Source organism: Mandrillus leucophaeus, unplaced genomic scaffold (assembly GCF_000951045.1).
Source record: "Mandrillus leucophaeus isolate KB7577 unplaced genomic scaffold, Mleu.le_1.0 Scaffold160, whole genome shotgun sequence".
NCBI classification, from domain to species: domain Eukaryota; kingdom Metazoa; phylum Chordata; class Mammalia; order Primates; family Cercopithecidae; genus Mandrillus; species Mandrillus leucophaeus.
The window spans coordinates 2,995,550-3,010,232 of NW_012101588.1; the positions used below are offsets into that span (position 1 = coordinate 2,995,550).

Consider the following 14,683-nt stretch of genomic DNA (forward strand, 5'->3'; position numbering starts at 1 on the left):
AGGTAAGTAGTCTTTGTGCTTTGTCCTTAGGATTTCAGACCTTTGAAACTGGTGTGGCAGAGCAGCTTTGCTGTGCCAGCCCTGGGCTCTGAGGTGGGTGAGGGAGATGGGAGGCCTTGACAGGTGGCCCTCAGGTGTCCACTGTTGCTGTTGCAATGCCCTTAATCTCTGGTTTTCTTTTCTCCTCCTTTAGACCCTCAAACTGACACAAGACCTACAGAGAAAACCCTTTGCCAAATCTGCTCTCAGCAAGTGGACAGTGATACCGTTTACAGCTTAACACCTTTGTGAATCCCACGCCATTTTCCTAACCCAGCAGAGACTGTTAATGGCCCCTTACCCTGGGTGAAGCACTTACCCTTGGAACAGAACTCTAAAAAGTATGCAAAATCTTCCTTGTACGGGGTGGTGAGCCGCCTGCCAGTGGAGGACAGCACCCCTCAGCACCACCCACCCTCGTTCAGAGCACACCGTGAGCCCCCGTCGGCCATTCTGTGGTGTTTTAATATTGCGATGGTTTATGGGATGTTTTAAGTGTTGTTCTTGTGTTTGTTTTCCTTTGACTTTCTGAGTTTTTCACATGCATTAACTTGCGGTATTTTTCTGTTAAAATGTTAACCGTCCATCCCCTAGCAAATTTAAAAACAGAAGGAAAATGTTGTACCAGTTACCATTCCGGGTTTGAGCATCACAAGCTTTTGAGCCCATGGAACTCCATAAACTAACAAATTACATAAACTAAAGGGGGATTTTCTTTCTTCTTTCGTTTGGTAGAAAATTATCCTTTTCTAAAAACTGAACAATGGCACAATTGTTTGCTATGCGCACCCGTCCAGGACTGAACCATGCATAGGCAAAACGAGTGGAGCACAGCGTCCGGCCCAGTGTGTTTCCAGTTCTGAGTCAGGGTGATCTGTGGACGGGACCCCAGCACCAGGTCTACAGGTGCCAGATCAGTAGGGCCTGTGATCTCCTGTCAGTGTCTTCAGCTAATGTGAACAGTGTTGGTCTGCTGGTTAGAAACTAGGATATTGATATTTTCAGGAAAGAAATCAGCTCAGCTCTCCACTCATTGCCAAATGCCACTAAAGGGTTTAGTTTTAAGGAGAAAGAAAAGGAAAAAAAAAAAAAAGTAGTCCTGTTTTGTTTTGCAGAACAAATGAACTTACAGGTGAGCATTAAGCTTGCAGTGAGAAATGTGTGAAGAGTAAAAACCCAAGTCAATGCTGAGGCAGTTCTAACTTCACTGTTTTCCTAATACACATCCTTGATTATTTTCAGCCTTGCTGTGTATAATCTGATCTGCTAGAAGTGTATGAGTGAGAGGCAATAGCATACAAACTGATTTTTTAAATATAAGCTTAGGTTGTAATTGTACAAGTGACACAATGGAAGTACAAAATAGGGCAGTTTTAACTTTTTTTCCTGCTTCTATGGATTTCATTTTGTTGTGTTTTCAAAAAGTTATGGTGCTGTATAGGTGCTTTCTGTTTAACCTGGAAAGTGTGATTATATTCGTTACCTTCTTTGGTAGACGGAATAGTTGGGACCACCTTTGGTACATATGAAATTGGTGTAATGATGCTCTGATTAGCACAGCATGTGCATACTTCTCCAAAGTCATATATGAAGACTCTTTTCTTTGCATAAGAAGCATTAGGCATATAAATGTATAAATATATTTTATCATGTACAGTACAAAAATGGAACCTTATGCATGGGCCTTAGGAATACAGGCTAGTATTTCAGCACAGACTTCCCTGCTTGAGTTCTTGCTGATGCTTGCACCGTGACAGTGGGCACCAACACAGACGTGCCACCCAACCCCCTGCACACACCACCGGCCACCAGGGGCCCCCTTGTGCGCCTTGGCTTTATAACTCCTCTGGGGGTAATATTGGTGGTGATCACAGCTCCTAGCATAATGAGAGTTCCATTTGGTATTGTCACACGTCTCCTGCCTCGCTTGGGTTGCCATGTTTGAGCGATGGCCCTGTTGATTTCACCCTGCCTTTTACTGAATCTGTAAATTGTTGTGCAATTGTGGTTATAGTAGAGCTGTAGCACATTGCCTTTTCTAAACTGCTACACGTTTATAATCTTCATTTTTAAAGTATGTATAATTTTTTAAAGTATGTATTCTATTCATATGTTCTGCTTGTCAGTGAGCCAGACTTGCTTACTATATTCCTTTATAATAATGCTAGCCACTTCCTGGATTCTTTAGTAGTATGCTGTATGCAGGAACTTTCCAGTAGCAGTGAAGGAGGGTTGCCTCTCCAAGCTTCCTAAGGGATGCTGCCCTGGGGGGGGATGCATTGCAGAGGCAGTAGTAGCATGGGGGCTGCAGTAGGGAGTGAGATGGAAAAGGGTGGGGGGATAGGAGAATTCCAGAGTACTTCCAGCATGAGGGTCCTGAGAACTTCTGTCCTGAGTTCAGAGAAACATGCAAAGTAACTAACAAAATAGCTGCTTGCCTTTGCAGTTTTACAGACCCTGGGAGCCACTTTGGGAGTGAGAAAGGCAACCCTCCAATGTGTTTCAACTTTAAAATGTTGAATTCTTTTCAGACATGTGGTATCGCATTTATTCTCCTTTTCTAGTGTTTGTTGGATTTCAGGCAGAATGTCTTACAGAATGTCCTAGAACCAGATTATCATTTAATCTGAAACAGCTGAGGAAGGGACAGAGGAGGTACAAGGACAAGGCAGCACAAAACAGATCAGGAAAATGAAGAGGGAATGCTTTGGTTTTTTGTTTTGTTTTTTTTCTTCTTCAAGTAACTGAAACAGCATCTACATGTAGAGTGTTGTGGAGAGCTGAGACCAGGGCACAGTCAAGTGCAGCATAAGTACCGTGAGACCTGCCAGCCCCTGGAGAGGGTCAGCTGAGGATCTGGTAGTGAAGCCTGTCTAGGGTCCCGGCACCCTCACCCTCAGCCACCTGCAGGAAGGCCAGGCCCGCAGAGACTAGCCCGGTTCTAAAGTGGTCAGGCTGGGCAGGGGTGCTGCCTGAGCCCTCTGCCCCTTATATTGAGACCCTGCTTTCAGGACAGGCCAACTGTTGGCCACCATGTCACATCCTGAGTGAGTGTCACAGGTCCCTAACAAGAATTTTCTGATCTGGAGCATATCAGCAGAACGCTTAGCCTCAAGGGGCTGGCAGCTGTAATGTTTGATTTATGATGAGAACTATTGGAGGCCACCCTCAGCCTCTAAATAAGCTGCTCTAGGGAGCCGCCTACTTTTTGATGAGAAATTGGAAGAGTACCTAATGTTGGAAACATGACATGCGCTCTTGGGATCTGCTGTTCTCTTCAGGGCTCCAGAACCTGATACCTGCTACCAAAGCTAGGAAAGAGCTTTATCACAAGCCTTCGCTGTCCTGGCATGAGAACTGGCTGCCAGGCTCAGTGTACCCCAGTAACTGTGAATGACTCTGAGCTTGGTTTCCTTGATTGCATCCTCTGTGATAGAATGATTGCTGAAACACATTTTAAAAATTCAGAAGTGTGTCACTCCTGTTAATGGGAGGATCATTCACACGTGTGTAGTACAAGGCAGACTTTGTGTTTGTTTTTGGTGTTGATTTTTAGCATCGTGTGTGTTGCTTCCCCACCCTGAGGAGAGGACACCATGGCTTACTACTCAGGACAAGTATGCCCTGCTCAGGGTGTGATTTCAGGTGACTTCCAAACTTGTACACAGTTTAAAGATGGTGGAGACAGATTTTGCCTCTGCCTTGTGAACCCCACTTAAAGAATAAGGAGCATTTGAATCTCTTGGAAAAGACCATGAAGAATAAAGCAGTCAAAAAGAAGTCCTCTATGTTGGTGCAAAGGGCTTGTGAGGGGAAATAAAAATGTTATCCAGCCTGACCAACATGGGAGAAACCCTATCTCTATTAAAAATACAAAACTAGCCTGGCATAGTGGCGCATGCCTGTAATCCCAGCTACTCTAGAGGCTGAGGCAGGAGAATCGCTTGAACCCAGGAGGCGGAGGTTGCAGTGAGTCGAGATCACACCACTGCACTTCAACCTGGGGAACAAGAGTGAAGCTCCACGTCAAAAAAAAAAAAATGTTACTCATCCTCTCTCAAAGCAAAAAGGAAACCCTGAAAGCTCTGAACTCTAGTTTTATTTTTCTTGCTGTATTTGGGTGAACATTGTATGATTAGGCATAATGTTTTTTTAAAAAAAAAACTTTTTTTTTTGGTAGAAATGCAATCACCAGTAAAGAGGTGCGAAAAAGCCAGCCCCTCTTGGAGACTGGAGAGGCAGAGTACTACTATGGGAGGTGAAGTTCTGATGGAATCATGCCCGTCAAATGAGATCTTAAAGCAGATGCCCAAATAAAAGAGTATATTATATTTTATCTAAATCTTAAGTGGGTAACATTTTATGCAATTGAAATGAATGGAATATTTTTCTCTTGTTTAGTTGTATCTGTTTATAGTTTTCTTTGATGAATGATTGGTCATGAGGCCTCTTGCCACACTCCAGAAATACGTGTGCGGCTGCTTTTGAAGAATTATGTGTCTGGTCACTTATTTCTCTAAAATTATCTCATTGCCTGGCAATCAGTCTTCTCTTGTATACTTGTCCTAGCACATTATGTACATGGGAAATGTAAACAAATGTGAAGGAGGACCAGAAAAATTAGTTAATATTTAAAAAAATGTATTGTGCATTTTGGCTTCACATGTTTAACTTTTTTTAAGAAAAAAGTTGCATGAATGGAAAAAAAATCTGTATACAGTATCTGTAAAAACTGTCTTACCTGTTTCAATTCCTTGCTCATACCCCATGTAATCTAGAACTAAATATGGTGCGTGGCCATATTTAAACACCTGAGAGTCAAGCAGTTCAGACTTTGATTTGAAGCACCTCATCCTTCTTTCAATGCGAACACTATCATATGGCATTCTTACTGAGGATTTTGTCTAACCATATGTTGCCATGAATTAACTCTGCCGCCTTTCTTAAGGATCAAAACCAGTTTGATTTGGGAATCTTCCCCTTTCCAAATGAAATAGAGATGCAGTACTTACTTTCCTTGGTGTTTGTAGATATTGCCTTGTGTATTCCACTTAAAACCGTAATCTAGTTTGTAAAAGAGATGGTGACGCATGTAAATAAAGCATCAGTGACACTCTGTCTTACTCCAAGAAGTCTCTTTGTTCTCCCTCCCCCTTTTTTGAACCCTAGGAATAAAATGGCAGTTTATCTCAAGGTCTCCCTGTGGAATTCCCCCACAGGCTGGGAGAGGCACAGAGCTGAGAGACTATCGCGAAATCTTTAAATGAACCTAGTACACTTTTTCTCGGGCCCACTTCTGACCTCCACAGACAACTTAATAAAGGCAGATTTATGGCGTAGTTCATGGTGGCTGATAGCCACTTTTGGCGTGCTCTGAGTCGTGTTGCCCAGGAAGCTTGGAATAAGTAGGGAGTTGGGACTTAGAGACGGCCCTCGCTGAGCATCTGAGGTTTTAACTTGTCAGTTGCTTGACCTGGATGAGGTCCTCCTCACATGAGTCCAACACAGGAACGTTGGTCGGCCACAGTGCCCTCCTGCCCGGCCTGCATACTGAAAGTGAGACACGACACTTCAGGTTTCTGGTGGCAACAGTAAACATTTCCTCTGTGTGTACCTTTAGGGCCTCTTGAGTTAAGTGAGAGGGAACTCCACCTATTGTAAAACTATTCTTAGTAGTCTGGATTGTGTGTTTCATTTTAATAGCCATATAAAAGTTACTCAGATGATACAGAATAAGCAGGGTCTATTTTAAGGTCCCACATAATAGGTTCTTACTTCAGATCAAGGAGGTGAAAGATTTTAAAGTTGGGAATTGGGATAAATTCTGTATTGGTGGAGACTCATGCTTTCATAAATTTTTCCTCACCATTGTTTTACTTACTTACAAAGGTAAAACTTCACCATCTCCTAATGCCAAAGCCTACTAGGGATGGGTAGTTCACTAGAGATTACTTTCCAATTTTTATTCTGTCTTCCAGAGGATTAAAGATGGAACTCTAATACCAGTTATGACAAGATTCTTAGTAGAGAGTTCTCCAAAACCAGGTAAAAATGCAACCAAAAACCAGTAAGTTAATTTAACGACCAACAGTTACGAAGCCCATCTCCAGTGTGGCAGTGGGCCAGCCTTTGTGATGGGCACCAGGAGAACAAGGATCTGCGCCTGCCCTGCAAGAGTGTGTGGTCTAGGAGGGATCTGTCTGCTCCACCTGGAGGGATAAAGGGCCAGCTGCTTACTCTCCTGCTTCGGCTTCCTGTTTAAAAGAGGAAGAGTTTGGACTAGTTAATCTCAGACACATTCAGGATTTGATTTTGCAGTTTATTCAATAATGAGGGCAAAGTTTTAGGCCAGCAGACATTACTTTGATGTGTATCAGCCAAGTCACCCACACAACAGCTAGGATACAGGGGTCCCAGGCAGAGAATTCATAGCCACCATCTGCCAGACACAGGCACACACACACATACATACAGTCATCCCCCGACACACCCACAGTCACCCACATCCCCAACCCTGAGACATGGGAAGTAGAGGGACGGCTGTGGGTTGGTGGTGGGGTGCAGTCTGCGGTGCCCTGAGCTCCTTGCAGCCCTGTGGTGGGAGCCAGCAGGGGAGAGTATTTGAGGGGTGGAAGTGAGAGAGAAGCACTCAGCAAAGGGGCCCACTCCAGCTCTGCTTTCCTCTCCATCGAAGAAAAGCAATGGTGCTGGGCCCAGAGGAGCAGACACATTCGGAGCAGGAGGAAGAGTCCTTTCCCCCAGATTTTCCTCGTTTAAAAGCTGAAAGAGGAAGACCGTCAGCAATATTTAAGACTGGAAGAAAATTAGATTATGTGTGTGCACGCGCGTGTGTGTGTGTGGTTCTGCCTGCCAACCATCACATGGAACTGTTGGGGTTTGCCTACCTGCCAACCATCACATAGAACAGTTGGGGTTTGCCTACCTTCTCTGAGGACTTGCTAGAAACACACGACAAACATCTCCACTCACACTTTGGGAGGAGAAATCCCAATGCCCTGCTAGTATTGGCACAGGATCTCCTCGGCATCCTCTGATCATTCCTCCACCAGCACCCGCGTGTGCCAGGCGCTGTGCTTGTGTTGGTGAGATGAGTTGAAGGGGCTGAGCTGGAGTGTGTAGGACTGCTGGCGTGTACTTGAGCACCTGAGTCCCATGAATGCTGCTAAGAATAGGATGGAGGGACAGAGGAAGTTAACATTTGAGCTAAAAAGCAGAAACGAATCAGGCTTTCTGGCTGAAGTGATGAATTCCAAAGACAGGAAGGATTGGAACATGCTCAGGAAACTGAGAGGTGAGCTTGTTTGGGATTTAAAGAGTTCAAAGAAGGTGAGAAGTCAGGCAAGAAAAGAAGGCTGCCAGCAAACTCGAGACCAAGGAGCTTGGAGTGTGTGATCGAGCATGGGAAACCAGCAGGGTGGTGGCCTAGTCAGAGCTGGCCTTTGGGAAGGGCCCCAGGGCACACTAGGGATGGATTCTAGAAGGAAGATGAGGAAACGAGAAAGCATGGTAATTCTAGAACTGTTCTCACAACCTGGCACCCACAGAGAGTGATGTTTATGCGCCCCACTGGAAAGGCGGAGAAAACTGCTTCGGGTTTCAGGTGACCAACTCAGCTCTCCCAGCCACAGGCCCTGGAGATCGCCCTATGGGCTACGGGAGCCATAGCTCACACCCCTGCAACCAAGTTGGGAAGCTCTGATCTGGAAGAAATCACGAGAAATTTGGTAATGGGTTAAGTCTAGAGGAGGGAGGCAACGGGGTTTGGATTTCAACTCTTCACCTGGTGTACCATTTTATCAAAGTGGAGTGTATTATACTTACATAAATATAGCTTCTAAAAACCAGTTGGGAGACGCTGGCTTTGACTGAGACTGGAGGGAGTAAGGAGTAAGATGAGGGAAGGATACTGGGGAGTAGAAGTAGAGGTGATGAGGTGACTATACTATTGAAGGAATCTCACTGACAAATGAATAGTATTGTTACAAATTTGTATCTTCATCACCTTGGGTTTTCTTAACTTCCTCCTATTAACATCTTGGATATCATAGTATAGGAAGTACCTAATAGAAGAAAGGAGTATTATGTATCTATCAAAACAATAATTATGAAAACTATGCATCTATGTAAAAAGCACTCATTTTGGATACATGCTTAGAAGGGTAATTATTGCTCTTATATTGTAACCTTATATGTTGATACAAGAAAAAAAGCAGAATACAAATAATACCTAGTAGTGTAAAATTGGCTGGGAGAAGCGCTAAAAGATAAAATGTAAAAATAATTCTTGTGTCCCGGACTCAGGCCCTTGGTATTGCCACCAGAGGTGGATAGCGTGTGAGCTGCACCTGAGCCCCAGCAAGCAGGAGTAGGGATCAGGAAGGCATGGCCCCCTCTGTAAGGGTCGGGGAGGGACTCTTCCTCCCACTAAGGCGCACCTAGTGGGTAACTCCAAGTAGGAAGGCAGTTCTCATGCTGGGACATGCCCTCAAAATGACACATGTCCATTGTAGGAGGACAATTGAGTCATGGCATTTCTTCGCAGAATTATCTTCATTTTGTTGTACTTTCTTTTAAAATTAATATCTTGAAAGGTGGTGCATTCACATGATTCAAAAGCCAGAAAGCATGAAAAGACACACACTGGGAATGTTTTCCTCCCATCTTTGTCCTCTGTCTGCTTAGTTCCTCCCACCCCAGAATTCCTTACATTTCCTTCCAGAATGTCTTATGTACCTACAAGTAATAAAAACACAGATTCTTCCTTTCCCCTTATTACACAAAATGTACATCATACACGCTGTATATACATGGGCATCTAGCTTTTTAAGTTATTTTCCCCAAGATGGAGGAGATTTTAATACATAGAAACCTTCCTCATTCTTTTTATAGTTATATAGTATTCCGTTGTATTAATGTGTCATCATTGATTTAACCAGTAGTCCCCTGTTGATAGATACTGGACATTGGATTATTCGTGGATGTTTGTTATTACCAGCCACACTACAACTAGTAACCTTACACATCTGTTATTTCATACATGTGCAAGAATCTTTGTAGAATTAGAGCCCAGACATGGAGTTGCTGGGTCAAAGGGTAATACATTTTTAAAACTTTTATTTCAGTCATTTTTGGGGAACAGGTGGTTTTTGGTTACATGAAGTTCTTTAGTGGTGATTTCTGAGATTTTGGTGCATCCGTCACAAAGGGTGTATACATTTGATCAAGGTTGACCAAATTGTCCTCCAGTGTGCCAGTTCACACCGCTTACACCAATCATGTAGGAGAATCTCATATTTTTGACATTTTAAAAATGCAGTTGTGGCGCAGTGGCTCCCCTTTGTAATCCCAGCTCTTTGGGAGGCTCAGGTGGGAGGATAGCTTGAGGCCAGGACTTACAGTGAGCTATGATCACGCCACTGCACTCCAGCCTGGACAACAGAGCAAGACCCTGTGTCTAAAAAAAATTTTTTTTTTTATAAAGAGCCCAGGCTTAGGAATCAGATAGCCCAGGCTTTTTCCTTGCAAAATGAAATAAAATTGCAAATCTGTTTTTCCCCTCCCCCTCCAAACTTTTTTGTTTTAAGCCTGTTCCTAAGGTAAGGAGGGCTTGGACTGCTGAGAAGGAGGGGTGAAGGTTGGGAGGGAGGCTCAGGAGGTTTGGGGAGGCAGAAGGCCTCAGGTGATTTCCACACACAGAAGAGTCATGCCGACAACTTGTCCATCCAGTCTGGCCACAGACTCCACCCCTCACACCACCAGCTTGGACCGCCCGTTCTCAGGGTCAGAAGCCTGACCTCACAGCTGCGCTCCCTCACCTCCCACAATTCCAGAGGGGAGCTGTCACTCTGAAGGAAACAAGTCTGGTCTTCTTGGCCCCAAACCACACACCCAGACCTATTCATAGCGAGATTGCACAACCTGCTGGAGGACAGCCCAGCCGGGCATGGGAGAGCAGCCCTACTCCTGTGCCAGGCCCTGGCCCTCGGGTGCCCCTGGGTGAGCCTATGCCAGGTTTCAGAGCAGAGCTGTCCCCATAGCAGGGGGCCTCAAGGGTCTGATTGGCTCCTCCTCCCAAGTGAGAGAACTTGCTCCTCCAAAGAAGAAGCTCTCACGCCACCCGCCCACTGCCCCACTGTGCAGGTTGGCACCTGGGTGGAGGGCTCGCTCTCATTAGTGCACACAGAAGCCAGGAGGCAGCTCCTACAGAAGGGGAAGCTGAGTCACAGGAGACACTCTTTACGTCTCTATGGGGAGCAGTGCCATGGAGCGGGGAAAGGAAACTCAACCTGGGAATAGGACAGACCTCAATTTGAACCCAGCCCTGCAGTGCATTAGTCGAATGGTGACGTGTGAGTCAGTTACCTTCTCTGGGCCTCTGTCTTCTCGTTTATGAAATGGAAACAGGGCTCTGCCTGTCTTGCAGGGTTGGGTGGCTCCCATGAGAGCATGCCCCGGAAGTATCTATAGCCCACGCCAAGCAGGTCAGGAGCAAGCCGCTCATCCACGTCCTCTTCTCTTTAAACACGTCTCATGGGCCCACAGTCCATGGGTTATTGTTTTTTTTAATCTTATAAAATCTTGTAAAACATGCAAAATTAATCTGACATTAATGAACCTCATCAGTATAATTAGATTGCAAAGTAATTAAAAAACGAAAGGTAACCAACTTGTAAGGTTTTTCTGTTCTTATTTTCCTTGATGTTCTTCAGGACCTGTTGAGAGCAGCCGTGCTCATGGTCAGCTTCTTCCATGCTATGTCCCGTAGAATCACTGTCATGAACGCCAAGAACTCAAATGGCAAGAGAGGGTGGGAAGACTTGCTTCTGGTCCTGACTCTGCCACTGAAAGCTGTGTGTCCTTGAGTGAGTCATTTCCCTCTCCCTGGTTCACTTCACGAAGATTCCATACTTTTTAAGGTGTCATGATGCGTGAGCCCAGAAAGGGAGCACACACTTTATGAGCTACACAGCAAGAAACAGAACCACAGACACTGTTTTGAGACAGGAAGTTGGCAAATGTGAATATACTCATTTTCCAGAAGGGAAACTCAGATCCAAAGTGGACTCAAAGGTTCATTGTTACTTGCTGCAACCTGCCGTTCTGCCTGCCCCAGGCCTCCAAAGCTGACACTTAAATGGCCACGGAACCCTGGTGGGAGAGTTAGGGTAGAGGATGCATCTGATAGGCTAGGGAAAGAAATGGAGAAAGGGGAAAGGATGGAAGAGAGGAAGGGGAAGATGGAGGAGGAGTAGGGAGGACGGGTGTGGCAGGGGAGTAGAGAGAGAACAGCATTTCAGAGGAGGTGGTGCACCCTACACAGATGTTCGCGCTAGAACCTGCTGGTGTTACACTGAGTCTCTCCAGTTTCTGTCCTAAAGAAGTGAAATGATCCAGGGGCCCATGGTGGCCCAGCTGGAAGGTCTTTCTGATGAAGACGGCGGCCAGGGTGATTTGCTGCTAGTTCGAAGGGGGCAGAAAGTGGTGACAGCCTGGAATCCACCTGTGTGATGCAGGGAAACTGTCCCGGGGTGTGTGTGTGTGTGTGTGTGTGTGTGTGTGTGTGTGTGTGAAGAGGAGGCCTCTGATGTTGCCATCTCTTCATCAGTGCAGATGGCATTTCCACAGCAAACCCCTCCTGCCCAGCGCACTGTTGTGGCCCTCCCAGGTGTTTGGAGAAGCGTTTAATTAAAAAGAACCTACCAGGGTGGTCTGAAGCTTTAATTGCTATGCTTGTGCCTCCCTGAGTGTAAAGGTTCAGGCCACCCCTCCTCAGCTTGGCCATGCCCAGGGCTTGCTCCACCTCTGGAGGAGTAAAACCATCCGTGAGTGGTGGAGCCACCACTTGGCCTGATTTAGTACAATGAGGTTCTTTTGGATAGAAGCCAGTTGTTAACTGCAGAACTCAAAGCAATTGAAGTTTTTGGTATAGTATAAATGCACAGTGAAAAAACAATCTTTTGAGAAGGCATGTGGATTGTGGCTTGTAGCCTCCCTGATCTGGTAAGAAGCATATGGACTTTAGACATACGCTAAGACATAGTTACAGGGTTTTAGCTCCCAGAGTTTCAGGGTCCTTGATGTTTCATAGAGGATAATGATAATATCTCCCTTGAGGATTAGAGTTAACGCATGCGAAACCCCTATCTGTTTATTCACCCTGTAATTCAACATGTATTTATTGAGGGTCTACTGTGTGCCAGCACTGTGCTAGAGTTAATGGTTAAACTCAAGCTTTAGAAAAAGACAAGGAAGGTGGATAGGCTTCTTTCTGGCTTTGCCTGTGCAGCCACAGGTAAGTTACCTAACCCCTTGAGTTTTTGTTTTCTTATCTGCAAAATAGGAATAATAATAACCCTACCTTGTTGTGTTATTTTGAGGATTAAGTGAGATGATGCATGGACAGCCCTTGAAGCAGAATCTGGCACACAGCAAGTGCTTGATAAACTTAGCCGTATTTATTAGTACACTGAAATTGCTCAATAAATTATAGACCATAGATTTTGTAATTAGGTTTCCAAAATGTAGCCACTATGCCCTATCCGAAGCCAAAGGAAAGCAGATTTTTCTAAATGTGGTCTTTAGATCATGTGTATCAGGAAAGCCTGAGGGAGCTTGTTAAAAATTCAGATTCTTAAAAAAAAAAAAAAAAAAAATTCAGATTCTTTGGGCCCATCCTAGAAGTACTGAATCAGAATCTGATGGGGCCTAAAATTCTGCCTTTTCAAACACTGTCTCCCATGATTCTGAAGTATACTCAAGTTCTGGAATCCCTGAGGGTCAAAGGTAAAAATGCCCATCCATTTGAGAAGATCCCCTGTGTAGGCAGAATAATGCCCTCACCCTGCAAGGATGGCCATATCCTAACCCCAGAGCCCGTGAATGTGTTGGGTTGCATAGCAAGGAGGAGTTAAAATTGCTAATCAACAGACGCTTGTTAAAAATAAGGAGATTATCTAGGTGAGTCCAGTGTAATCACAAAGGTCCTTAAATGGGGAAGAGGGAGGCAGAAGAGTCAGAACCAGAGAGATGGCATGGTCACAGAAGCTCAAACAGCCACTGCCAGCCTTGAAGATGGAGGGAGTGCCACAAGTCATGGAATGGGGGCAGCCTCTAGGAGAGGGAAAGTGCAAGGAAACGGCCGCTCACCTAGAGGATCACACGGAGCATGCCTCGGGAGTATCTGTGGCACAGACACTAGTAGATACTTCCAGGGCATGCTCCCGTGTGATCCTCTAGGTGAGCCTCCAGAAGGAACACAGCCCACCAACATCAGATACCTGATTTTAGCCCAGCAAGACCCATTCTGGGCTTCTGACCTCTAGAGTTTTAAGATTATAAATGTGTGCTGGTTTTAAGCCTCTAAGCTTGTGGTGATGTGTTACAGCTTTTCTTTATTTATTTTTATTTTTATTTTTTTGAGACGGAGTCTCGCTCTTGCCCCCCAGGCTGGAGTGCAATGGCACAATCTCGGCTCACTGCAACCTCCACCTCCCAGCTTCAAGCGATTCTCCTGCCTCAGTCTCCCGAGTAGCTGAGACTATAGGTGCCTGCCACCATGTCCAGTTGATTTTTGTATTTTTAGTAGAGACGGGGTTTCACCATGTTGGCCAGGCTGGTCTCAAACTCCTGACCTCAGGTGATCTGCCCGCCTTGGCCTCCCAAAGTGCTGGGATTACAGGTGTGAGCCACTGTGCCCGGCCTACTCTGTCCTTTCAAACCAGGTTGGATTCATGCACTGGATGTAGAAGACACCGTGAGATCCAGGCCTGGGCTTGGGTGGGAGCCTTGGCTGAGGGTCACTCTCAGAGTTGGGGGAGGGTTGGGGCAGGTGCACAGCTCATGGGTAGTCCTCACAGCTTTGCTGACCCCCCTCTGCCATTTGTTCCTTGTTCATTTACACTCCGGTGCTTAGACAGCTGTTGAGCAAAACTCATGTGTCAGGGGGCTCAGAGTGTCTGTAAATTGTAAACAGTCCCAGGCCCAAAGGACCTCTGTCATCTCTATCATGGTCTCACCTCAACCAAGAGGGCCTGGAACACCTGAAGATGGCCTGATTGCTCTTCCCAGAATCCTGAGGAAAAGGAAAGAACCATACCAAAAGCCTCCTAACCGGAGTGGGGCTCTCCCTCCCTCACCCCTGGATTCCATTGAGATGGGAACAGGAAGGGCAGCTCTCACACCCACACTCTCCCAAGGGTGGGCATTGCTGGGGCTCCTGGGTCCCTTCCTTCCTTGTCTCCTCAGTGCTCCTCCAGCTCTGGGCCAGCCTGCAGCCCTTCCTCCTCCTCCTCTCCTCTCTGCCCCCTTCCACTCCCTGCCCTGCCATCCTCACCTCCCCCAGTCCCCAGCCAGCTGAGACCTATCAAGTGACAGGCACTGGGCTGATGGCCTTATAGTCATCATCTCTTTATTCTGATTTTATTATGAAAGATTTCAAACATATAGGAAAGTTGAAAGAATGACTAGTCATACACCCGTCACCTAGATTCAACAACTCTTTTTTTTTTTTTTTTTTTGAGACAGAGTCTTCCTCTGTGTGCTTAGGCTGGAGTGCAGTGTTGTGATCTTAGCTCACTGCAACCTCTGCCCCCCGGGCTCAAGTGATTCTCCTGCCTCAGCCTCC

At 45.7% G+C, this 14,683-nt stretch overlaps 1 protein-coding gene across 1 annotated transcript in view; it reads left to right on the top strand.

Annotated features, from left to right (window-relative positions):
- FOXO3 (forkhead box O3) overlaps window positions 1–5,156 on the top strand; it is a 129,835-nt gene extending 124,679 nt beyond the window's left edge. Inside the window, exon 8 of the mRNA XM_011975976.1 lies at window positions 194–5,156. The gene's annotated coding sequence lies outside the window, so the exon portion shown is untranslated. The remainder of the gene's footprint in view (window positions 1–193) is intronic.
- Window positions 5,157–14,683: the final 9,527 nt, after the last annotated feature.